Source organism: Plectropomus leopardus, chromosome 12, assembly GCF_026936395.1.
Source record: "Plectropomus leopardus strain MGB_pleo_1.0 chromosome 12, ASM2693639v1, whole genome shotgun sequence".
NCBI lineage: Eukaryota > Metazoa > Chordata > Actinopteri > Perciformes > Serranidae > Plectropomus > Plectropomus leopardus.
This window is the reverse complement of record NC_142187.1, coordinates 4,068,428-4,096,367: the sequence shown is the minus strand read 5'-3', so window position 1 is coordinate 4,096,367 and position 27,940 is coordinate 4,068,428. Positions and strand designations below refer to the sequence as shown.

General features: G+C 38.4%; 1 protein-coding gene and 1 long non-coding RNA gene across 3 annotated transcripts in view; both read left to right on the top strand.

Annotated features, from left to right (window-relative positions):
• Positions 1 to 15,629, top strand: part of LOC148187905 (uncharacterized) — a 32,390-nt gene extending 16,761 nt beyond the window's left edge. For both annotated transcript variants that reach the window (XR_015778084.1, XR_015778085.1), the window contains exons 3-4: positions 3,864 to 3,986; positions 15,382 to 15,629. This is a non-coding gene — a long non-coding RNA (uncharacterized LOC148187905). The remainder of the gene's footprint in view (positions 1 to 3,863; positions 3,987 to 15,381) is intronic.
• Positions 15,630 to 24,670: 9,041 nt separating this feature from the next.
• The window catches only part of fam110b (family with sequence similarity 110 member B), a 57,692-nt gene continuing 54,422 nt past the window's right edge, over positions 24,671 to 27,940 (top strand). Inside the window, exon 1 of the mRNA XM_042497701.2 lies at positions 24,671 to 24,796. The gene's annotated coding sequence lies outside the window, so the exon portion shown is untranslated. The remainder of the gene's footprint in view (positions 24,797 to 27,940) is intronic.

The window sequence follows — 27,940 nt, the reverse complement described above, 5'->3', positions numbered from 1 at the left end:
TACCACTGCTACAAGGCTGTAAAGCCGTGTTCAGTGCAGTTTTGCGTAATCACGCCCTGTAGTCTCATGTAGCCACTTGTTAGAAATTGTCTTTTTCAAGACACATTATCGCTTTAAAGTTCACAGTGGGGTATTTGCTGATGTATTTTATGTCATAGAACAAAATATATCAGTCTCTTTAGTTTGTGTTAACCACAGAGCCTATCTCAGTTTTCCAACCAAAAACCTATCCAAAGAACTTTGAGACAAGGGAACCAGGAGTGCTGGAATGGACTGAACAGATTTCAGGGTTTTCAGACTCATTACTTGGGTTCTCTATGGTGGGAGAGTGTTGTAGCAAGTAGGCGGGCACATAGCTGCTCCAGCAGCAGTTATATCTACTCGTAAATACCTGGCAAACATGTCACAGTATTACAACTGCATGAAAAGAAGCCAGTCCCTCCATCAACATGTGTTTGTGTTGTGGAGCCTTGTAGCGGGGCGGAGAGGAGGGCCAGAGTTCTCTTCACAGAGTGACGACTTATTCCAGCACAGTGTTGGAGGACTTAAATCAGCAATGTGTAAAACCTGAAATGACTCTACCCACAGACTGCATTATGGACCCGCTAACCTCTGAATCTGTCACAGTGAGAGAGCTGTAGTGTCTCTGGATGGTCTAACGCTAGATCAGAGACATCCTCATCAGCTGTTTCATATCAGGGAGGAATCTTGCCAATCATAAAGTCTGTCCTAAAGGCAAACATTTGGAGCAAGTTTAAATGAACACCGTGGGCCAGAAACTAGAGAGTATCAACAACAAGGCTAAATCAATGCTTGTAGAGGATCTGAGAATGTGGGCTGTATTCATGAACTGATCACAGTAATATGTACTATAATCAGTCCATCACGGGTGTATCAAATGCACATTTGGCACTTTGGTGGCCTGGGCAGAGAATACATTATAGATGGACATGTAAGAGGCTATGACAGTCAGACAGTCACTCCTGTCATTCTAGTAAAGTCTCCCCAACATGATGCACTAACTGTTCAGGAATCCTGCAGAGAGTCTTCTTGCAGTTTCACATGGATACAGCAGTTCAAACATCCTACCTAGAGTGGATGGTCACTCTTTTTAAGTTAAATTTTACCATATTTTCTGTGCGTAATAGTTTACAATTTATTTGTCATCTCAATGATCCCTACAATCTGCAGTTTAATACCATGTCATGCCATATGTTAAATGAAAAAGGAATTAAAATGTGCAGGGTTTTTTTGCGTGTCATATATATTTTTGAAATAAGTTTCAGGTTTGTCTCTCCAAATACAGCATGAGGGAAAAATCTATGATGTAACCTGGGCCAACCCACCCTGAGGTCTACGAGGCGATGTCTTGTTCAACCAGCTGGTGTAGAAAGCTGAAGGAATGGAAGAGGGGGTGAATATCAAACAGATACAGGACTTTCACCTGAGGAGATCGCCATTAGTGTCCCAAAAGAAACCAAGTGTTGAGTTTTGGTTGCTGCAGAAGCAGAATTATACAATGATAAGGTTGACCCAGCCTTTGAGTATTTATTTTCCCTTATGTCAAACACATAGTTTTTACCACCTCATAGGGATGGCCGATAAAACGATAACGATATCAATGGCGAAATAACTTTTCCTCAAATGAAATATGAGAAATAGTCGATAGAATGTCGATAGAAGTGTTGTCTGTCAAAACATGGCTGTTTTGACAGACAACACGAACAGCCAATAATAATAAGAATGGTGCAGTGGTGAACCAAATGCAGTGAACAGCTTTGTCTGTAGAATACAGCTGAGTGTTTGACAACCAAGTCGTATGTGCCTCCACAGTGTTTCATTATCGCAGCTCAAACAGCTGATGGTCCGACAGCAGCGCAGTGACACAGACAAACAGAGCGCAGCCTCTCCTCAAAGCACTAGAGTGTCACATATGCAGAGGTGGAAAGTGATTTCTTTAGACATCTACAGACTACTTTGTGTTAGTTTCAGGTTTAATCAGATTTGGATGAATTACTTAGAAACAGCAGGACGCATCGCTCCCTGTCTCATCCAGCCGTTCGCGCTTAGCTCTCATAATTATTACCAGGGGCAAATGTAATGTTTTGGGGGCCAGGGGCCACAAGCACATGATCTTATTTTTGGCCTATTATCACCACAGTGTGCTTAAATTTACCTGAAGTTTGTGTAAGCTGGAGCTTTTATTTTTTATATGATGCTGGAAAGTTTAATAAATAATCATATTATACTCCAACACACCATGGTCAAATGCAATTGTGTCAGGGAACTATGAGCGCAAAAAACAAACTACAAAAAAAGAAGCTAAAAGCAAAATAATTATTCATTAATTGTAGTCGAAGTAAGTGATTTTAGGTATGAGGTTCGGACCTTTGCTGGGAGGAAACTGTAGTAACTGGACCTCTTTGAATTTTGGCAGAATAGGTCCGCCAGTTGGTGACGCCTGTTCTACAGTATATTTGTTATGATATCTTCATATCTCACTTAGGAGTAATAGGGAACCTTTAAGCTTTACAAAAATAGTGATTTGATGTATATTGTGAGATATATCAATATTTACTGATATGAAAAAAATTATTGTGATAAGACTTTTTTCCATATCGCCCAGCCCTACCACCTCATGTTTATATGGAGTCAAATGAGTGAACTGAATTCCCATAAACATTCTCAACCCTCGCCCGAAGCTGCACTAGAATTACTTTGAGCTGTGTTGTAAATAAGTACAAACCACAGACAGCTGTTTTTGATTACTGAGACAAAGAACAAAAACACACACACACACACAAACTGAACAAAACATTGGGGTACTGTCAGTCCAACAGCCATTGTTCTTTAACATTTCACAGAAACAATAAAAACAGCTCTTTCAGCCCACTGATTCATCCTCAGTGATTTGAATGGATGTACCACCGGCTTTTAATTTCTTATAGAGATGAAAAAGCTACAGTGAGTTTCCAGATTATAAGGTGCTTACACTTGTACAGTACAGTCCAGTAGACCTGACAAATCTAACTTTGGTCCTTAAGGAAGTGCACTGAGCTCCAAATACATATCCACATATTTAGTTGTAGCCACACACATTTAAATTTCGAAAAGGTTATGAATAAATGTGTTTTAATTGTACTTTTCTTTCATTTACACACTCAATGGGTGGGTGCGTGGTTGGGGCAGGGCTTCCTTGATACAATTGCTGCCCTCCCTCCCGTCCCACAATAATGCTCCAAAGTCAGGCTAAATGTTGATGATGGAAAAACAGCATGGCCATTTCACAGGGGTCCCTTGACCTCCGACCTCCAGATATCTGCATGAAAAGGGTTCTATGGGTACCACTGAGTCTCCCTTTTATAGGCATGCCCACTATATGTGAACAGTGCAGTGCAGTTTTTTGCTGTCATTTGATTCCTAATCAAGACAGTATGGTCATAATTGCTTCACCTGGTTAATATGGACTTCATAAGTGTTTTGAAATGAAAAATAATGGAATTGAAAATATGAAATTAAAAAATATGATTACTTGCCATTAATTCTAGAACTTCTGCAATTAATCTTTTTTTATTTAATATCATTTGACAGCCTTAATCATGATATGACATAATGCATAACACATAAAACAGGATTGTTGTGGAACTCAAAATGTTAACTGTAGTGGTATTAGTCTGTGCCAGTGATACTCAACTTATGATCTGTGGACCAAATCTGGCCTGCGATAGGTTGCTGTGTGGCCCATTGATATTTTTCTGATTTGCAGTAAAAATAAAAGGATTTACAATGAAAATTATTTTGCTAGACTGCATAAAAAGATCAAAATAGAGCTTGTTTATTTTATGTTATTTTATTTTTCAAAGTGCCAAGTGACGCCCCAAAAGAGGCCCCGACTGACCTCAGACCCTAGCAACACCCTTGATCTGTGCAGGACCACTTGCCTGTTGGTGAAATAAGGACGGCAGATGTTGCAAGGTTGAAAACAGGTAATTCATTTATCTTCTGTGCTAAATAATTTCATTAATATTTTCTTAACTGTCCCCTGGTCTTCTGTCATTTTAAAAAGTGCCCCTCGGCAAAGCAAGTAGAGAACCCCTGGCCTATGTACATCAGATGATTAACAGAGTAAAATAAGAAACCGAGGTATTTCAGTTTATGATTCCTTAACTCTATATTGACATTGTTTTCTTCTAATATACTTCAACACATAATCAAATTCCTGAAATTCAGTTATGACTTTTGGTTTTGATGTGCCACTCCAAACGTTATAGTTACATTATCTGGTCACCCCTGTGAAACATTTCTGGGGGAGCCACTGCATTTACACATAACTAAACGTGTGCCTGAGCTGACCCTGAAGCAGAACACGACAAAATGCCCAGAAATATGTGGTGTAGTACTGGAGCGAGTGTAGGCTACTCCTGTGGGACTAAAGCAGCGCCTCAGTTTGGTATGTAACATTAGATATGCTAGATTTCCAGTAATAAGATGGGAAGGCTGGAGAAACTCAGACATTTTATGAATACACACAGTGTAATATTTCAGCAGGATGTCCTCCCTGTATCAGGGTGTGGAAACCTCCACTCTGATACGTCTGTAAGGAATGCCAGATTCTTGGAAGTGTGCTCAGCATGCTGTCTCACATGCCCACTAATATAATGAATGAATAAATCCAACAGCTGACGTCCCCGATCACTCATGTTCTCTGATGCATCTCACTCATGCTTGTGACTCACACACTGAATAACTGTTTAGACGTAGGTTTGTCTCAGCTTTAGCTTAACTTCAGAAACCACATGCTGTCACATAAACACACTGACTTCCCAGTTACTGCTCTGTGAGATTTGGTTGCAGTAACCTTGCAGTTGTAAAAAAGGCTGTCAGCTGCAGCTGGAACATGCAAATCCCAGCTGACTTGTTTCAGTACATACGTTTAGATTAAATCCACTGGTGGAATCTGTAAGTGTTGAATCACAAGAAGCATTTTTAGAACTAGATCCAGATCATCGTCTGCATAGGAACCAAAGTGCTTTCAAAGATGTGGAGTGAGTCACTGACGTCATGGAAAACAGAGACCCTCCCTTACTGGAAACACAACATCCCATATACACAACTACAACTACATTAACCCAGAATTTAGCCTCAGTTAGTAATTCTCAGCATACATTCTAACACAGAGGTAACCATCAGTTTCTCCCAAAAATAATTAACTGTTTGTTTGTTTATTTTATTTTATTTAACCAGAAAAACCTGTTGAGATGAAAAATCTCTTTTTCAAGAGTGTCCTGGCAAAGAAAGACAGACTGCAACAAAAGTTACTGACAACATGGAACAAAAATACTAAATCAAAATATCCAGCTCCAAAGCAACAATAACAAAACAAAAAAAACAACAAAAAAGTACCACAAGGAAGTACTAAAAAGTATGTTCATATATGCTATAACTAAACCATAAAAAAACCCCAGCTAAGATACACCCTGACACTGCCATGTAGAAGATGACACACAAAAGTCATGTAACAGAGCTTTGAATCAGCCTCGAGGGACCAAAGAGAGCAGCTTTAAGTGTTTTTGCAGAAGATTCCACATATATGAAATGTCACCAGTTCAGTATCACACCAAATGTCTCCTCTTCTGTTCCTGAGATATGACGCTGAGTAACTGACAGAAAAGTGTTTTTACAAAACATTATGATGCCACAGTGAAGCTTAGCTCTGACCTTTTGGATATACAGTATGTCATCACTACGTTATTTTAGCCTATTTGACATTAATGTGCCATTTTGTCATAATTAGCATATGAATTCTAATTGGTTCACTCTTGCATTCAAGTGAACATTTGTGTCATTTGCGTAAACATTTAAAGAAATTACCTCAAAAATGCAATGATGGAATGATGCAAGGTCACACTGACCTTGCCAATTCCCACCTTAAATTCCCCCAAGGTGTTCTTAAAATAGCATGAGCATCAGACTGATAAGGGCAGCAGTGGCCTTGACCTTTGACCTTCAATCACTAAAATCTGATCAGTTCATAGTTGACTTGTTGTGTATGTTTGTGCCAAATTTAAAGGAATTCCCTCAAGGCGTTGTTGAGATATCACATTGACAAGAATGGGACAAATGGACAAACATACAACCTGAAAACATGATCCCTTGCCATGGCGATAGCTGGCACATAGGCATCAATTCACTTACTGCTCTGAAAGTATTTCCAGGAAACAAGATTTCTAGACTGTTTCCCAATTTATGACTGTTTCTGAATCACAACAAAGATGGCAGCATGCCAGTGACCTGGACATGTTCTTTTCTCAGGTGAGAAAATCTGATCCGTATGAAATTGGGAAATTAGTGTGAGAAATTACCAATCGGGAGCAGGGCAGGAGAAAGAGTTAAATATAGGGAGAGTCCAGACTTTGCTTCCTGTGTGGATGTGAGGTTTTTTTTCCACACCTTACTATGTGCCTCCTTTGCCTAACCATCTGTGACGATGTTGCCTAATACTAACGGTCATGAGGGTCCGAGTTGGTTGCCATGTGCTATTATGTAAATATTAGTGCTCTACATTTGTTGACATCACGTTAACGGAATCGGAAGTGTAAACAGCTGACGCAGAAGGTCACTGACAGAGTGGCACCATGTGATGAGTTGGGATGAGAGTGTGTGTGAATAACTGTCTATTGAACCGCTTCTCGCTCTAAGCTTGACCTGCTGTACTTGTTGTTGTGTCTGAACCTGACTGTGTTCTTATACCGGCCTGCACCTCTTCTGTTCACTTCCTTTCAAGCTTACGCTTTTTGGCTCATTCTGTTTGGACTTGCTGCCTTTGACTGTAAATCTCTAAATCATCATTTAACTATTTCCATCACTGAACTGTTCCCGTCTCCTGGTTATCTGCGTTTGAGTCTTTTTCCTTGATGCCTTGTGCGCACCCCATGACCAGCTAAAGGGGAGAGGAGAGGGGAGGGCGTTTTGTAGATGAGCCACAGAGCTGATCATCATTTTCTGAGCAAAACATTTTTAAGCAGAAATATTATATTCTCCTTATGACCTTTGCTTTTAGTACAAAATTGCTCTGACTCTTACACACACACACACACACACACACACACACACACACACATCCTTGTACTTGTATAATTGTGAGGACTCTCATTGACATACTGTAATTCCTAGCCCCTTACCCTAACCTTAAACGTCACAACTAAATGCCTAACCCCAACCCCTATCCTAATCCAAGCCTAACCCTAATTGAAACCTGAACCTGAAAACGAAGTTTTAACCCTCAAACAGTCCTTTAATGAAATGAGGACCAGTCAAAATGTCCTCTCTTTCCAAAAATGTCTTCATTCTGCTGTAAAAATACTTTTTTTGGTCCTCACTATGTAGCATGTCGAAGAACACACACACACACACACACACACACACACACACACACACACACACAGAGCAATAAGAAACCAGATAAACATGACCTCAGTCAGGCCTTAACTGCCCAAACTGAACCAATATTCTCAGAGAGACAGCCCTCTGTGGAGCTGCATTTCTTCACAAATGTGCTCAAAGACAGACAGTGACGTGAAGGGTTAGCGGCGGAGGAAGGGTCATGATGTCATCAAGCTTAAACAGGACTGTTTTTGTTGTCAGTGTTCCTGGAAAGCTGCTATATTTGACAGTTTAACCAACAACAATTTGTATCAGACTGTAAAATGTGAATCTGCAGCCTTCAGATCCATGACTTACACTTTGACTTTTAAACCATGATGAGGGCTTAACCCTTCACCCTTCATATTCAGGGTCTAAAGCCTAAAACGACTGCATGTCTTCAAAACACAGCAGCTCATCTTCTAACAAATACTACAAGACAAGATTCCAGCAGCCCTGTTTGAGCCTCTCACTGGTTACCTCTCAGTTTTCGGATGGATTTTAAGATTTAACTGATGACTTTCGAAATAGGTCAACATTTAGCTCCCAGTTACAGAGCTGGATTGTTACTCAGGGATCCAGAGTCAAAACCAAAGGCGACCGAGCTTTTGCAGTTATAGGAGCCCTCAGCTCTGAACTCGCTGCCTGATCTGATCTGATTATATACAACTAGAAGGCTTTCCAAAGCTTATTATTAACCCTTTACAACAGGTGTGAACTGACTGAACTAACTGAAAACATTTCTTGACTTAAAACATGAGAGGAAAGTCATTTAGAAGAAATGATCCAAAAATTAGCAAGAAATGTATTTAAAAAAAACAAAACACACACACACAAGGGGGGGGGGGAGTAGAAACAAACAAACAAACCTGAGAAAAGTGCTTAAAGATTCTAACTATTTTGTAATATATGTTAAATATATAATAATGATAATAATACATATACCTTTCTAGACACTTTTCCATAGCGCATAAAAAAGGAATTTTCCAAATTTACCAATTTCCTGAAATTTGGTGACATTTCATCATGTCATGTCGTGTCATGACATGTCATCTCATTGTTTTTTTCCAAAGAAGACAAACTTATTGTGAAATGCATTTAAAGGCACCACAAGAAAAGTGATGTTCATCCAGAAAAAAAAAGTGTGAACGTTTGGTAGTTTAGGGCTTCCATACAAGTAACAATAAAAGCGAATGGAATTTTGTTTATGAAGCAGCATTAAAAAATCAGACAAGTCAATCTGTTACTAGAAATTGGCTCACATCCACAAAACACAGTCTACACTTTTCACTGGAAACACCCAAACGCCCAGCCTTATTGGACAAGTGCCCGTCCTTATAAATCCCAGTGTAACCACTGCCTCCTGCGGGCCTGCTGCCTGATTCAGGTGTAACAGTAAAGGTTAAACAAACACTGTTGGGGGTACATCTCAAAACAAATCAAATTCTAGTTTCTTCTGTGATGGCCTGGTACATTTAACTGTAGATATTTAAAGGACACAGTCAGTACATGCAGTCAACCAACAGGCTTATCTGTCACATAAAAAGCAGGCGTTCCTATGTTTTGGTTGATTTGTACGTATGAGATAAGTGTTAGTACAGACAGCCAGCACAGTGACTCCGCCTCACTTCCTGCTGCAAGCAACCTCCATCAGCAGGAGGAGAGGACAGGATCCCAGACGGATCTGATGCTGCTTTCAATATTTACAGAACTGCTCCTCAGTTTTTGATCGTGTGTGACAAAGTGGCTGAGAACACACCATTTGTCTCCATTTTCAGCAGCTTTGCCATTTTGCATATCCTCCTCATAGGTTTTACTCTCCTGCGACAACTATAATGTACATTACATTAATAATAATTTGAAAAAACATAAAACCTCCATAATTACTTTTCAGTTGGACTTGATTTGTACACAGTTTAACCTTTGTGGGTTTTTATGTTTTATTTTTCAAATTATTTGTCTTTACGTTTTTTTAGAGGCCATAAGCTGCACAGTGTATGTGTGCAGTATTTTCTTAAAAAATACTTTCTTCCTATTAATAATCTTGTGACCCCCCCTAGGTAGGGGACCACTAACTAAAGATATGAGTCTTTAAATTAAAATTATCATGAATAATAGTTTTTTGATTTCTTTTTACAATCAGATCTTTATTTAGAGCATGCAAAATAAAATATTAAAACAAAATAATATGTTGGCAGGATAAACAACTGGACATATTCAGTAAACATATTAAGTATTTTGTGTCTGAAAAGGAGTAGGAGAAATTCCATACTTATTGAATCCTACCCCCTGTTTTTCAATTTTATAAGAAAGTTCATTTTAAACATGTATATTCCCAATTTCTGCCATTATTTTCACCATACACACCTTAATCTAGTCACACAAGAATTAAAACAAAAGCAAGAACAGATTGATCTGAATAACTCCATCAGAGGCAGCATAGCTGTTTTGTATCATATCTTGCCCATTTCTCTCCCTGTACTGCCAGCTCATATCCCTTTAAATTTTATTCAATTCAGTTTTAATTAAGCACCCTTGGTGTGTGTGTGTGTGTTTTGTGACACATCATTTTCTGTAAATGCTGTCCTCCAAATGAAGCCCACTTTACAATGTTTGTAATTTGACAGTTTTAATCTGCATACTTGTCAGCATTTTGATGCCTCACGTTGAGTGAGAATCCACTAGATGCTGGTTTCTTCACAAATGTGCTCAAAGACAGACAGTGACGTGAAGGGTTAGCGGCGGAGGAAGGGTCATGATGTCATCAAGCTTAAACAGGACTGTTTTTGTTGTCAGTGTTCCTGGAAAGCTGCTATATTTGACAGTTTAACCAACAACAATTTGTATCGGACTGTAAAATGTGAATCTGCAGCCTTCAGATCCATGACTTACACTTTGACTTTTAAACCATGATGAGGGCTTAACCCTTCACCCTTCATATTCAGGGTCTAAAGCCTAAAACGACTGCATGTCTTCAAAACACAGCAGCTCATCTTCTAACAAATACTACAAGACAAGATTCCAGCAGCCCTGTTTGAGCCTCTCACTGGTTACCTCTCAGTTTTTCGGATGGATTTTAAGATTTAACTGATGACTTTCGAAATAGGTCAACATTTAGCTCCCAGTTACAGAGCTGGATTGTTACTCAGGGATCCAGGGTCAAAACCAAAGGCGACCGAGCTTTTGCAGTTATAGGAGCCCTCAGCTCTGAACTCGCTGCCTGATCTGATCTGATTATATACAACTAGAAGGCTTTCCAAAGCTTATTATTAACCCTTTACAACAGGTGTGAACTGACTGAACTAACTGAAAACATTTCTTGACTTAAAACATGAGAGGAAAGTCATTTAGAGGAAATGATCCAAAAATTAGCAAGAAATGTATTTAAAAAAAACAAAACACACACACACACACACACACACAAAAAAAAATTACCTGAAGATTAGGGGGAAAGAGTAGAAACAAACAAACAGGAGATCTGATTGGTCCTCCTCACTGTGAAATCTTTGCAGGAGCCAAACTGAGCTAGAAAGCGTGTTCTTTTGGACCATCACTAACCGACTCCCAGGGCTGTCAGGATGTTATGAAAGCTCAGCTTGTCTAAACAACTCTGCAGTCCAACTTCAACATCACACATCTGCTCCAACATAAGAATAACATGAAGAGTTGGTGAAAAATGTGTGTGAGCAGGGCAGGCAGGTCTCTGAACATGCCTTCAGATAAGTTACACTCACATAAAAAGCATTCCTCGCTGCTGATTATCGAGATGTGGAGATCGCTCTGTGACATGATGTGGAGGGATGAAGAGCACATGTCTTATCTTAACCTGGCTGATTTCTTTTTTTAAAAAACATGAAGAGACAGCAACAAGCAGCTTCACAAAAAAGGGCCCAAAACTTAGCAAGAAATTCATAAAAAAGGTCCATAAAGTTACTCTAAAATTAGTTTTAGTTTTTTTTAAAAAAGAAAAGAAAGAAGGAAATGTAAAAAAAAGACTGTGTGTGTGTGTGTGTGTGTGTGTGTGTGTGTGTGTGTGTGTATTTAAAGTTGCCCATTATGTTTTTTTCTGAGTTTTTGAATGAAATCAAACCAGTTTTCTCAGGTTTCAGAAGTTTAACTCTTTGAAACCTGAGCAAACTGACTTGATTTCTTTCAAGAACATGGGAAGCAATAAGCAATAAAACAATGAGCAAAAAATTAGTGGAAAGTACAAGAAAATTTCCTGAAAATATGCAATAAAAAAGAAATCATGAAAAAGAAATTCAAAAAACCCGGAAAAAGCACTTAAAAATGCTAATAATTCCATAACATATTTTTTTAAACATGTGATTATGATAATAAAAAAACACAGTGTCTCCCTTTTTCCTTTTATCCCTAGAAATTTAAGCTTTAAAAAAAAATTCTAAATCTACTGATTTCCTTCATGTTTTTCAAAGAAATCACACCAATTTGCTCTGAGAGGAAAGATTTAAATATTTGTGAAAAACATCTGAGAGCAGCACAAGAGTAGAAAACCTGTCGCCCCAGGTTTCAAAGGGTTAAATGCTTATGAAAGGTGTCCGATCGCAGCACAAGGTTTCTGAGTAAATCTGAGTAACAACAGACAATACAAATATAAAGCAGAATATATGAATCACGTGCAACATGGAGAGAATGTCAGAGTGTTTGTCTGTGTTTGCTACACTCTTGTGGCGGCTCATTGAATTAGTGTGTGAACGGTACAGTTACAGTATCACATACACACAAGTCTGTCAGTGACCTTAAATAATGTCAAGCATCCCAAAAAGGGGTGTAATGTCAAAAATTAATAATACTGGTACCTTTACTTCAGTTGAGGTTTTTTTGTTTCTTTCAACTTTTACTTTTACTCTGACACATTTCCTAAATAAAGGACTGAGGGAATCAGAGGGAAGAAAAACTGTTTTTTTGGGATCCTTTAAATTGGAAATAAAAGTTTTTCTAATTTTTTGGTGGTGTATGTTACAGAGAAGCAAAATTTGTAATTTCTCAAAAATCTGTCTGCTTACTTTTTTATACGTTTACCTTCAATACTTACATCTGATACAATAAAAATACTTTTTGATGCTAATTTATTGTAGATTTCATTTAATTTAAGACTTTAAGATACTCCAGTTATATTCTTATAGGTGACTTTAACTTCTGAAGTCATTTATGGCAAGATATCTGTACTTTTAGTCAAGTATAACTTTCAGGTATTTCATCCACAACTGATCCAAAACTACTTATTATGATTATTATTATTATTATTATTATTATTATTATTATTATTATTATTATTTATAAAGCATTATCATTAACAGTAATTTGGTTTGATTCAATGAACATAGTGTGATCCTTTATTTTTGTAAAATTTGAGGTTATTAGAGTTAATTTAAACTAAACATTGCCTAAAACAAGATATGGAAAATAATAGTTTTATTTTTAATAACCTAAAATAAAATTTAAAGCTAACAAATGGATACTGTGTACTAAAAACTAACTAAAATGACATGAAAATAAATAGGACATGTCTTCAGTCTTATTTGGTGTTAATTTGGTAAAATCTGTCAACACAACATGGCTAAGGCTTTGTTCAGACTGCCAGCCCAAATCCGATTTTTGTCATTTCCAGATTGATTTCATGAAGTCTGAGCAGCAAATAACCACATGAAGTCCGATTTTTGCAAATCTGTTCCAAACCGCATGTGGAGTCGGTTAAAAATGCGATTCAAATCGGATTTCTACAGATGCGTCTTCAGGCCGGATGCTCTGCTCATTGAAATGGGATATCAGACGGTCACAGAGCCTGTCAAACGTCCCGTGGTGCATTTGAAAAATTGGCACACCACCTGTCATCATCACATGTGCCAAGGATGACATGCTCCCATCAGTCACTGCTTTGCGAATGTCACCGAACCTCTCGCTGTACGGTGGAGACACCATGAGTGGTGCGGCGGAGGAGTTCAGCACTACGACTTGACAATGCAAGTATTTGGATGGTGAGATGTTGTTTCTCCATTTTTTCCGCTGCTCATACTTGCATGTTGGAAATCCGTGTCACCAGCGCACGTACTGACGCCTACGTCGTTACCACAGCAACCCGTGCAGATAGGTCAGTACAGAGCGCTGACGTGTGGACGCAACAAATCCGATCCAATCTCTTGCATATGACAGTGCGGACAGTCTGTCTTCAGGATCTGGTTTGAGAAGCAAATCCAATTTGCCTGCTGTCTGAACGTAGCCTATGTGTCAGCCCTGCGATAGTCTGGCAACCTGTCCCGTGTGTACGCTGCCTCTCACCCAATGACAGCTGGGATGGGCTCCAGTCCCCTCTCAACCCTTAAGACGACAAGTGGTTACAGACAATGAATGAATAAATGAACAGAATATAAGCTCCGTGGTAAACAAAGGTTTATGATACGTCAGTGATGCTTGCAGACCTTGGTCCTAACTGCGTCACTGTCCTGCTCAAATGACGTTAAAGCACACCCTCTGGTGTTATATTGCTAAAGTATCATCTCCTGAGCAGGGCCCAAAATGTTGCTCAAAGAACTCGTCCGCAGTACACCAACATACAGGAACAAACATTTTTCACTGTGACAGAGGGAGGTGACCTGTAACCACTAACGGACTCTATTCCATCCATGATGCAACTGAGCAGTCCTGCTCCAGTGAGCCCGCACGTGATGGGATCTTACTCTGTGCAAACCAGACTGTGTTCAGAAAACTGATGAAAGAAGGATGATACTAGGACAACCATTAGACTACCCAAGAGAGACTGAATGACTTATGAAACTTTGCAAGCTGCACTAATTGATATTTTTTAGTGACTATAAACAATATATCAAACGACCCTGAGTGACATTAGAGTTGTCAATGTAGTGATGACCCCACAGAAAGAGCAGCCCGCCCACAGCTCTGTGGAGCTCTTTAACCTATTTTAGTGTTACATCTAAGCATCAGTCAGGCTTACAACCTCTCTCTCTCTCTCACACACACACACACACACACAGTAACCCTGTGTGCCTTCTTCATTGGGTAAGTGTGCCAGTGCCCCTCGGTTTCCATGGCTACCATAAAACCCTGTCACCACATTAATCTGGAGCTATATCCCCCGGCAACAAGAAACACTTATGGAGGAGCAGTCAAAAAATATAAGCCATCTCTGTCTCTGTCTGTCTCTCTTACACACACACACATACAAAAAAAAAAAAAAACGTACACGGATAAGTACACACCCAGGCGCATAAATCCATAATGTGTAACAGCTGCGCCTAATTTTGATTAATCTTGTCCACTCATAGTAACTGTTATTTTCAGAAACTCCACTGTCTGGACTGAATCATAACTGCTTGTTAATGTGATACTGCTGAAGTTGCATTCGAGGTTAAATGTGAGCATGAATGGGTGTCTGTCTCCCAAGGAATATTTTTACTGTTAGGCTGCCTCCCCGTTCTATACATTAGCTACTATTGCAGAACAATGGGACAGAGTCGTCTCACGTTTAAGCTGCAGCAGAGGTAGTAACAGCCCTGAAATGAGGACTGTCTAAACAGGACAGCTGGCAGGACGGGATCATGGGCAGGACAGGTGTGACATTTGATAACATGTTATGTGTGTGACCCACTGAAGATTTATAATGAAGAGTTATAGCAGCTAATTCAAAGATTAGGAGCAGGAAAAGTGACAAAAACAGGACTCTATGTTAATTATTGTTCTTACTAACAATAAAAACCAGACAAATTTGAGCAATCATATTATAAAGTTCAGACGAGATTGGTCTGGACTTTACAAGATGATTAAAGCAGATTCCAATTTTTTTTGTTTAGCAGTTTTCAGGAAGTAGTTTTTATATTGTATTATTATTTTAATATATTGTCCAATATAACTATTATGTGATATTTATTCATTCATTATTTAATTGTGTATTCATTTGTATGTGTATTTATTTATTTTTAGCATCTCTATAGCCCCATCTCTAATGGAAAAAGGAATAATGTGTCAGCCCTGTGAAAGTCTTGCAACCTGTCCAGTGTGCACCCCGCCTGTCACCCTGTGTCACCTTTAACCCTTTAAAGTCCTCACCAAGAAAAAAGCAATGGAAAAGGGATTTCTTTGCATGTTTCATTTCGTTGGTGCTATAACAACAAAAATCAACTTTTATTTATTTCTGATTATGATTATTATTATTAAGATGTCATCGTTATTTAAATATAGGCCTCTATCGAACGGCTGAGATCTTTCTATCTTCATCATTTACCATAAGAGTATTTTGAAAATGTATGTTCATGTATGAAAAAAAAAAATAAATAACTTTTCCTCTTTTTTTTCATCAGTTTTTAACTAATTAAAATGTTAAATGTATAAGCTAAGCTTCACTATCTTTACCATAAGAGGCCAAATTAACTGTTTGGTAGAGCATGTTTTTGAAAAATTATGTGACCCTTATTGGATCTTTATTTTTTTGTATAAAGGTACATAAGTGGGCTCAGTAAGACCTCTGAAACTCTAACATGGCTCTGAAATCCCCCCACACAGAGCACTCATGTCTGCAGTCTAACTTCCTGTAAAGGCAGGCTGTTTAAAGACACAGCGACATCTAGTGGATTTTTTCTAGCAGACAAACCTAAACAAATGGCAGAGAAAGCTCAGTCGAGCTGGGTTTACTTCAGCACATTTTTCATTCAGATATAGATACTCAAAATATGCTCTGCCAAACAGCTGAGTGGAAGGTGAAAGGGTTAAGAGGTTTTAATTGAGTTTCTGAAAAGGACAGATGGATGATCACGGATATCTGAAACATTTTATCCATCCAGTAGTTTTCAAGATATGTCAGTCTTTACTTCAAACCCTCAGGTAAAATTCATACTGACTTATACTTACATATATATGTAAAAAAATTGAGCTCTGTCAATTTTTTTTTATGTTTTTATAAAACTAAATTCCCTCTCTCATAGACATATGGCTGTACGAGAGGGAAGCCTCGGAATTTTTCAGAATGGAAGTTCTCAGCTTGTTGGATCACTTGTCTAAATGTTTTTGATATTTCTAGCATTTTTGCCTCTCTTAGATGGTAGTAGAGAGACAGGAAACACAAGGAGAGGGAGACAGGCTATGGCATGCAGTGCTGCAGTTGTATGGTCTGCTTATTGGATATGTGCATATTTTAGTGATCTGTGTGATAGTGTGATATTACACAGTGTGAGATTTTTATCTAAAACACATTTGAGTTTTATTGGTGTTTAAATAACCATTGAATAAGTTTCAGCATTAACATCAGTCCTCTTTAAAGTTGTAATAGTATTACTATTTATCTGACATTGTGACAAGTCTGGAGCACTAAAAGTAGAGTTGTTACTCATGTTTTGTCAGTAGAGAAAAAAGGATTTTCTCTTTTTAACCTTCATGGTACTGAGTTTGTTCGAGAGCTGTCAGGATCTGATTAAGGGGGCCATATTGAGCAGTCAATGACCCATTACCAACACCATTATATATGTAATGGAAATGATCACTGTTACTGTGTGTGTGTGTGTGTGTGTGTGTGTGTGTGTGTGTGTGTGTATTAGCATCATTGAACTAGGGCGAGCTTCAGTCATCCATATGATTCCATTAGCCCATACTGAGCTCCCTGAATATATACGAGCCAGCCATTTGGCCTCGAGTGTGTGCACGAGCAGAACCAGTATTAGAACCATTATTTGATATGAATATGTAAATAGAGTAGCAATCTAGACTGTTTTATATCAATGAGAAGTCCTGTCGTTGAATTTAGGGCTAGGGTTTGGGATCTGCAGTTGTAAATGATAATATGACAAATATATATTTGGGTCCAGAGGTTGTGCAGCTCTCACCACAGGGCAACAGCTCACATACTTAAAAAGAACAGAGACAACGGCACTGATGTTTAGTCAGAGGCCAGACATGTCAAACTCATTCTTAAGTCGTCAAATACCACCACGTGTCAGTGATTTCAGCGTTAGACACCGAAAAAAGCATTCATTTAGGTTAGTATGATGCACTGCTAGATGGCGTTAGTTTAAACGCTGCTGGTAACAACGCCATATACAGAGCTGGGAAGTCGCTATGGGGTGGATGGGATGGGATCGGATGGGCGATGGATGAGTCAAGCAAACCCTGGACTTTCACAGAGGAGTCTGTTGTTTGCTTCCCATATGGACATAAAGTCAAACCATGATGTTTTTCTCTAAACCTTGCGCCGTGCTTTTGTTGCCTAAATCTAACCATGTGCCTTTGTTGACGTCGCTGCGTTGGTTGCAGCATCCCGTAACATAAACATGTAGATATGAGAGTCCACTGGCAAAGCAGCAATATGTGATGACTTAGGATAACAATTAGCAGACTTTACTTGTCGATGAAAACTGACATTGCCTTAACCTTTTGAAACCCCAGGAACATAAGAAGGAGGCAATGCGCAACTTTGAAAGAAATATCCCCCAAAATTAGCAAGATAGTCGTAGAAGTTATAAAAAAATCCTGAATATTAGCAAAAAAGAAAAGTAAAAAGCAAAAGCAAAAAAGGAAATGACCTAAAAAAGTGCAATTTAGAAAGCTTAATATAGAAATATATTTCTCTAAAATGTTAATGTATAATCATAAATATATTTTCAGTTTTCTTTACAATTTGCCTATAGTTTCTTTCTTTTTTTCTTTTTACTAATTTCTCTCTCTCTTTCAGGTCATTCTTATCATCACTTTTTGCTAATTTCACACTAATTTTGGGAGCCATTTCTTGGCATGCTCATTACCTCTTTCTCCATATTTTCGAACCAATTTGCTTTGTTTTACATGTTTAAATGCGTTGAATACTGCACCTGAAAACTTGTGTTGATCCCAGTTTCAAATGGTTAAAAGCTCTGGAAAAAGCTACATAAAACCTCATATTACAATTATTGTCAAACTGACGAACCCTTACTGTTATGGTATAAATGGCATTATAACACATTATGAACATTCTTGTAATGCATTATAGGGTCTCTATAATAATAGTAATAAGCACTCATGGATATTTCTAATGCTTTATAAAATGATCATAACTTCTTATGATGAAAATGTCTATAATGAATTGTGAACATACTTATAATGTGTTATAGCGTTAATGATTATTAGCATTTATAAATATTATCGCACAATTGCACAACAAATCTGCAAATCGCACAACACCTTGGGAGTACTGGTTTGGATGAAACCACAAACATGGCATTTTTGGCCGTCTGATTCATGACATAAGAAAGTGCAACATACATGAGTGTCATTGATATATAGTTATAAGCATATTTATAATGCACTATATATGCACACTGTAACACATTCTAAGTATGTTCATAATTCATTATAGACATTGGCATCATAAAAAGTTATGATTACTTTTATAGAGCATTATAGATAACCATAAGTTATAATTATGGTTATACAGCACCAAAGAGGCATTATAATGCATTATAAGGATGTTCATAATGCATTATAGACTTGGGTTTTCATAGAAGGGAAAGAAAATGACTTATTGGTGCCACTAGTGTTTTTAATATCATTCATAGTAATAAGAATAATAAACCAAGTATGATAATAATTAGCAGTTAAAGTGCTTTGGTTTTTACACAGATGACTTGTTTGACTGACTTGACTTGGTTTAAGACAGGAGAGAGGAAAGACGGGATCACATTCCGTCTTTTGTCTCTTGTACGCCATGTGGGTAGGGTGTAGGATCACATCAGAACATGTCTGTATGATGGAGGAATATCCTGTGTGTGACCATGTGATGGATTCTGTAAAAACAAACACCTCTCCTCTTGCTCTGATGTGACCTGTAGTAGCAGCGGTGTGTCTGGACTGACACACACCTCGGCCTTGTATGGCTTCCACACTTTGTTTCCAAAACAACCGTCCACACCGCCTGATCCTGTGCGAGCCTATGATGACGGGGATGCTGTCTCTGTAGCCTGGTTTTCCATCGTTGCTAGGTAACAGTGTGGGGGTTTGCCCACATGACAACACAGAGCCTCAGAATCTGTGTGAGGGTGTGTGTGCTGTGGCAGAGAAACAGCACTGTCTTTGAGTGAAGCAGAGAAACGCTTATTGACTCTCGACACGTTTCCTCTCTCTTCTCTCTTTCCTCCTCTCCGTCTGTGAAATCCACCTGGGTAAGTTTAGGTGTTTTTAGATTTTAAGGGGAGACTTGATGAGGCGTCTCTTTCTCAAAAAAACATGGAGATAAACAGCCTCAAACAAATGTATTCTTTTTAAGCCAAATTCTGTCTTGCTTATATTCTCCTCCAGCTGCAAAGCAGGTCCCTGGAAACATCCATGACGTGCAGTTAAAATAACTAAATGGAACCTTTCACTGAGTGCTCATGTGTTCCTCGAGTTTGGAAGAACATGGAAGACTAGCCCAGAGGTTTGGACCTCTCCTCCCCAGGACAAATATGGCCATATTTTCTAGCTCTTGTGAATACCTAGACCTGGGTGTAGTATTTTGTAAAAATTGGAGGTTTTCAATTAACCGTTTGAAACCTGAGAATATTGGCATGGTTTCTTTTACAAACATGGAAAGAGGGCAGTGAGCAATGAAAGAGGAAATTACCCAAAAATTGGCAAGAAATTAGTCAAAAGTACATGAAAGTTACCTGAAAATCAAAACAAATAAAAAGTTAATAAAAAAAACACAGGGCAATGAAGACTTGAAAAAGGTGCATACATTTTAAATTATTCTGTAACATAATTTTAAATATGTAAATATGGTTATTATAGATATTTTTTCCCCTAGCTTTTCTTTTTAAAAAAAAAAATTTCCTAGACTTTTTAAAATAACTTTCCAGATATTTTTGTTTTGTATTTGTGGAACATTTCTTCCAAAAGTGCTTATTGCTTTTTTCCCATGTTTTTGTGTAGAAACGTTTAAATATTGTGAAAGGAATCTTAAAGCAGCACAAGGAATGTGATGTCGCTCCAGGTTTCAAAGGGTTAATATCTGGGACCGTCCACTGAACAAAGAGTCACAATATCTCCAGTTTTTTCTTATTTTCTAAAATCAGAGAAATAGATGGATGGACGATGTCTGTAAATCCTTCACAAGTGATGAAGTGAGATTTTTATTGGCCTTTTTGTCCCTAACAGTGAAATGTTTTTATTTTATTCATTTACTATTTTCAAGACAGACATGAGGCAGATTACTTTTAATGCTTTTTTAAAACTTAAAAAACATTAAAAACTAGAGAGAGGATGACATGCAGCAAAGAGCCTGGGCTGGACTCTAACCCTGGCCGCTGTGGTAAGGACTCAGCCACACATGCTACACTGAGCTAACAAACAAATTATCCTCAGCATCCATTTTTCATAAAGTAATTAATATCACAACCACACACATCACAAGAAGCCAGAGTGCCTGTTCTTTAAGCTTTTCATCCCTTTATCAACCGCTGACTTCCTCTCTCTCTCTCTTTTCCACTCATTTACAGTCCACGGTATTCAGCTAGAAAAATATCTGCACACATACTCATCAACTTCATTTTGGGGTTGGCGAAAAAACTAGCCATCTGGAGAACAAGGAAGAGCCGTGCGAGAGGTGAGGGGTCACAGGACGTAGTTCAGGTGCTAAAGGGGATGCTGGCAGCTCAGCTTAGGGTGGAATTTGGTTTTTATAGCTTGACTTACAGCACTGAGACTTTTGTTGACATCTGGTGGGTGCGGGAGGTGCTCAGTTAGGTTCAGGAGAACTCAGTGGTCAACTTTTGATGTCTTTCTAATGTGTTTACTGCTATGTTTTGGCTTATTGTGTCTTTTCTGCACCTTACTGCTGTGGTTTTTAATCTCTTTCTGGTTTGTAACTTTTATTAAGAAGACAGCCATGTAAGCAGGAGGCACCTTGAAATAAAGGTCCTTTTAAAATCAAATCTCTCTTTCTCTCTCTCTCTCTCTCCACAATGAACTCTCAGAGTTGAGTGCGAGTTATGTTGCCTTCATGTGCTCCTCAAAAACTACATGGTATTTACTGTTTTTATGAGTTAAGAGCATATGAACGGCCTTCCAAATATGTAATTTAAAATGTGAGATTGGAAAATTCTGATGATAGCAGTGTTGCCGAGTTGTGACGTTTGCGTGAAGTTTCAGGGCAGCAGAAATAGCGATAGCATGGAAATAATGTCAACAATTGACAGTAAAAAAAAAAAAATTCTGTTGCTTTGATTCTAGTAGCTTTCATTTAGCTTTAGCAGTTGCACATTTAAGTATACCAACATTGAAAACTTTATAACACAAGTCGCCAACTTGATGTCATAAATGCATAACATGGCGGGCAAATATGCAGCCCATCTTCTCTGTAGCTTCCATGTTGTTCCAACTTTCTGACCTCAAAAAACATGAATGCAACAAAGTCAGGAAGAACGACTTCCCAACTCAGAATCTGCGACCTTCCGATATCATATGAATGCAGCATTACATTCTTTCACACATACATTTGGTCATATTCCCACTCTGCACCATCTAACCTATTTGACTGGACAGAGTTCAGAAACACAACCCTCCCCAAGGACGCTCACATGATCACATCTGCTCTGCTTCAGCTGAGCCTAACACACACTCATAAAAGCATGCAGAGTGCCACACACACCCACACATGGTGATTAACTGGGACTGCAGAAGGAGGAGGGCAACATGATGAATGAAAGCACTTGCATCAGGGGTATTAAATAGGAAGTGCTTGTAGATAAATAATGACCTCTATTCCACAAGTGTGTTTTTTTTCAAAGACTGAGGAACAATCTTGTGCTTGATTGCAAAGATCAAACTATGATTCATAAATGATTTAGATAATCATATTTAAGTGCAAGTAGGGCTATTGAAAAAAAATGTCCATGAAACATTATAAATACAATGATTATATATTAACATTATGTTACGGAATCATTATCATTTTTCAGGTCATTTTCCTGTACCTTTCACTAATTTCCTCCTATTTTTTTGTAATTTCTTATCAAAGTTCATCATTGCCTTCTCCCCATGTTTATTAAGGAAATCAAGCCAATTTGCTCAAGTTTCAAAGGGGTTCATTTGCATAGATCAAACTTGAGGAGTGAAGAGTTATTTGAGACTTTTGACCCAGATGTGAATGCCGATTGTAACGTTTCCCATTACACACAAAACCCAGATGTTATCAGGTGTTAATGTTTTTTATCGCAGTGGGAATGTGGCTTAATTTTGGTGGAAAAAGGAATACGTCACATCAGGAGTAGGAGTATCAGGGCCATTCCCAAACCATAAAAAAACACCTTAGAGCAGAAAGTGCTACCACAGAAAGTTTCACTTAAGCTATTTTCTGAATTTATGCAGAGCTGTTCAGAAAGTCACTGGAGCTGCAGCTTTAGTGGCTGTTTGGCATGAGATGCGTTTGAATTTTTGAAATTGTCACTGCCTCTGGTCGCGCCGCCAGCTTGGTTCGCATTGCAGGTATCCCAGCATGCTTTGTACAGGATATCAGTCGCTTCCCAATACACAATGAATGGGGGTGAATTTCTGGTCGCGTGAAGTTGCGTATAGTGGGCTGCACCCTTAGAGGAGGGTGGGGTTTTCTTCACGGCCTGTCCATGATGTTGAACATGATACATCATAAAAAAAAAGACAGGCATTCTTGTCTGCTGCAGAGCTGTGTACACGGCTCAAGTCTACGGGCAATTGGAAAGGGAGTCTATAGCCTATTTATGGCGGGTTTTTACATGTTTAAAAAATCCAAATAAATGCACTAATTTGGAGTGGGAAAGGGAAATTAGTTGTGTTTTTTTTTGTTTGTTTTTTAGTTTTGTTTTGTTTTTGTTGTTTTTTTAATTTGTTTTTTACTGTTTTGCTGAAAGACTGGAAAACAGTAGTAGTAGTAGTTAGTAAACAGTAGAAAGCAGCATGGAGGCCAGTGAAAATGTTAGGGTGTTCACCTCTTTTTTAATCTCCTTTACTTGTTTATTTCTTGCCAAGTTGCTCATTATGTTTTTTTCCCATGTTTTGAAGAGATATCAAACTGATTTCCTCAAGTTTCAGAGGTTTAAACACTTATGAAAGGCGTCTAACACAGCACAAGAAAACGGATGTGGATCAAAAGTTAATAATGCATTTATTAGCCTACAACACATTTCTTTCTCAGTCATCATCACGCCCAAATCATGACATGAAAAGACAAAAAAAAACAGCAAAAAGAAAAAATGTGAAAAGCAAGAAAAGAAAAAAATAGATAAATAACTAGGCTATGTATTAAGTGTCTTCTCAGACAATAATTAGAATGGAAAGATTGCCCTCTTTTGCTGTATGATAAATGGAAAGCTGTCAATGTGGTCTGCTGAGCTGTCAAAGACAAGCCACGCACTGGCCCTTTAATGACTGGACCGCTCCATTCAAAACCAAAGGGGAGGACGGACTGGCTAATACTGGGATGGACTCAAATTTGACAAAAATATAAATAGTGGTGGATCTATACTACAAGAAGTCAAATTGAAAATCTAGATATCAGAGTATTATTAATTACAGGGGGTGTAAAATGCAGCACAGAGCAGTCTGCCTCTCTCTGCTCTCCTGTTCAGTGGCATCTTTCTGTCTCATTGCAGAGACTGAGCCGCTGACTGCTGCGTCAAGGCGGCCAGATTAAATGGAGGTAGAACCGGAAAACATGTGATTATAACCTTCAAAACAAAAGCCTGTGCAGGAATACATTTGTAGCATACTTGGGAGGATCCTGTTACTGTGAAAAAAGTATCAAACTCCCATTGGCTATATTTTTAAATCATTATATAGCCTAAATTCTTGATTTGTTCAACCCTTATTTTCACCTTGAAATGTAGCATTATGATTTTAAAGTTTCTGTTGTTTTACTACATGTCACACACACACATATACACACACACACACACACACACACACACTCATGTATGGCAGATTTATAATTACAGCATATTTTGATACTACCTATCGCATATTACTCATTAGAGGTTCACACAGTACAAATGGTCAAGTGTTAGGTCTATTTGTTTTTTCTTTTGCTTTTTTTTTTTTTTTTTTTTTTAAATTGTGTGTGTGTGTGTGTGTGTGTGTGTGGAGCTTAAGTGACATTGAAATGTATCCAAAAATATTTTAAAATTCATTCTTATTTTATTTTATTTATTCATTTAATTATTAAACCGTTGTTTGACACGATTCGGCCTTAATTGTGAAAGTTTTGACCGGAAGCTCCGCTTCTCTTGCCGTGCAGATTGCCCAGATTGCCCAGATTGCCCGAGGTGCTGCTGGCTGGGAACAGGATGCTGTCAGGCCGAATAGACGCATCAGCCTAACGGAGAGAAACCGCAGCAGCATCCTTTGTTTTCTGGAGCTCGATATCCAGGTAAGGACGGCTAACTAGCTTAGTTGTGATGCTAACATAGCTACCTGTCACACCTATAATCACTGAAACGTTAGTGAAACCGCTGTCGGTACGCAGGAGCCCTTTTTTCCCTTCATTTCCAGTCATGTCGAAAATATGGCTATTGTTCGACATACTGTCATACAGGCAGGGGCTCAGACACTTTAATCAAACGCAGCATTTGTCAGTTTAGCTGGACAGCTAACGTTAATGTGTGTGTGTTGTGTTGTATAAACAGCGCTGTGTGCTGCTAGGTTTCGGTGTGGCGGTCTGGAGTTAGCCTCCAGCTCAGGAACACAGAGACATTCCGTGCTGTTATACATCCATGGTTGTGCTGCTCTATCGATGGGGGTTTGGCATTGCATTGCACCACCAGTGCGCGCACGCATGCACGCACGCACGCACGCACGCACGCAGGTGTAGTTAGTGTTTGTGTCAACTGCTAAAGTGCTGCTCCTGGCACGTGCAGTCTGCACCTACCAACTGGACACGGCTAGCCTCCTTGCTTGTGTTGTGTAAGGACTGGGTTTTTACATTTTCAGGGCAGTTGGACATATCGAGGCATTCAAAGTGCTTTGTTGATTTATCTCCAGACTTATATAATCCTGTGGACAGTTATTTTTGTATTTGCTTATGACCAGAGCTGGATATTGTTTTGAATGTTTGAAGATCGGCCCCATTTAATACTCAATATATCATGTATTAATACCTCACTCTAGGGATACTCAACTTTCTTCGCTTGGGGGCCACTTTTGCAAAATGATAGGAGACCAGGGTCTAGTTGCAGTAGCCCCATACATGTTTCTGGGATTTTAGGTTGTGTCAAGGATTTTAGGTCGTTTCTGAGATTTTAGGACATGTTCTGGATTTATGGACATTTCTACGATTTTAAGACAGTTTTAAGATTTTAAGATGTCCTTAGGATCTCAAGGCATGTCTAAGATTTTAGGACATTTCCAGGATTTTAGGACATCACCAGGATTTTAGGTTGTTTGTAGGATTTAAGGACATTACTAGGATTTTAGGACATTTCTAGGTCTTTAGGAAATTTCTAGGATTTTAGGGCATTTCTAGGTCTTGAGGATGTTTTTAGGATTTTAGGACATCAGGCTTAGCAAGGACCTCTGTCAGGAGATTTTTTGATAAACAAGCTCTGATCATAATTCTTAAAGGTTTAAGGTAGATTTATTAGTATTTTAATTTTAAATTAAACCTAAAATAAAAAAATGAGACAGGTGTAGCATACACAGGTTAAAATCCACCATTAGAGTCAGTTGTGCAGTTTTAGCCTCTTACATTCACTTCAACAGTGTCATTCTTATACTCAAGTCAAGGCTCACTCTGTTGTCAAGTATGAACAGTTCAGTAGTTCTCTGTAGCCCCGGAGGTCCATCCATAGCTGGTGAAATAGGTTGCCGGGGCAGTGGATAATTCCTGGACTGCTGTAGCTTGTGATCATTTCTGCAGGGCAAGGGATTAACTCTGGATGACTTGCTTGGTGCAGTCACAACACACTGACTAATAGCACACGAGAGGTAACATAACTATGGTCTATAACACACTCATTCACTATCACAAATGGTATTTGAGTGTTTTCCAGAGACAGACACAGCTTAATATGAGCTATAGTGCAGGGCTGCTTGATTATTGCACAAATCATAATTACGATTATTTTGGTCAATAATGAAATCCTGATTATTTAGCACAATTACTCATTGACTTTGTAAACATGTTGCATTTATTGAACATAAAAGAAGCTCAATGGGAAAAGTATTAAGGGAAATTAAACTCAACTGTTCATATAACTTTTTTTAATTCCTTCATTTAATTCCTATTCAGTTACTTTGTATAATGTGTCCTTAATTGATGACTGCGTTGTGTTGGATGTTGATGCGGTTGTCCTTTTCTCCTTTTGTTTTTGGATTATTTGGTCATAGGCCACTTTGTGTTGAAACTTGTAGGGAACAACCACCATGTAGCAGATCCACACAACGGAAATTGTTCTCTGTACCGCTGTTGCTCTTCTTCCATTATCTTTCCTCGCTCTGATTGCCTCGCTGACTTCACTTGACTTGACCTGATCTCGCTAGTAGTATCTGCTGCACAGGGTTAGGCTAGGGGAAAGAGGGGCCGAAATACACGTGAGCGTGGCATTCAGGACACAAGACAAAATCAGGGTACATTTGCAAAATGGAATGTGGAAAATTGTTTTTTGTGGATTACATTGTTTTTGTAATTTTTGGCAGCCGAAATTAAAGTTGAAATTGAAATTTGATTAATTGTACAGTGTATGGTGGAACTCTGTTCAATGTCATTGCAACTTCCTGAGAGACCAAAATGCTCCTAGATAAAACATCTAAATGATCTTTGAGAATCTTCAAACTCCAGTTTCTGCCACAAATAGATTTTCTATTTTTTTGGAGCTTGACTGGTCGTTAGGTGTGCTGTTGAAATATATATTTGGTTTTTCATTAAATGATACTCACCATAGCGCATGGTACTCTGGGCACAGATGAAGCAACAATTCATCAGATTTATGGAATATGAAACTTCATCGTTCATTCTGCTGGGTCTAAAATTCTGCATTCACTCACAGCAGCTTCTCCTCTCATCCATCGTTGTGATCTGATCAGCTTTAAATGGATCAACAGCTCAATTACTTAACCCCAGGTGTGCATAAATTTCAGGTTATGAACTTAAAAAATGTTGAATTATAGCTTATCGTAGCTAAATCGGCCATGAGAAGTAGGTAATTATTAAAGAGGGATACACAATGATTTTCTCCGCCTCACTGGTATCAGCTGCTATTAGCTTTAAAATGAAATATCAGAATTGGCCCAACATCCTATTTTGATGCCAATATGGCAAACCAATAATTTATTTATTTCTATTGACAAAGTGAACATGTGCAAAACTCAATCATCAGATGAAGTATTTTTCTTATTTTCCACATTAAATGAATACTACATACATTGGAAAGCATTGTATTGATGTCTTCATCTGCTAATGGGCCATTACAATAAGAATATGGATAATATGTTAATTCCTCTACAGAAGAGACTTAACGATCACCCAAATTAGATTGAATGATTAATTGAATTAAAATGGATATATTGATATTGGCAT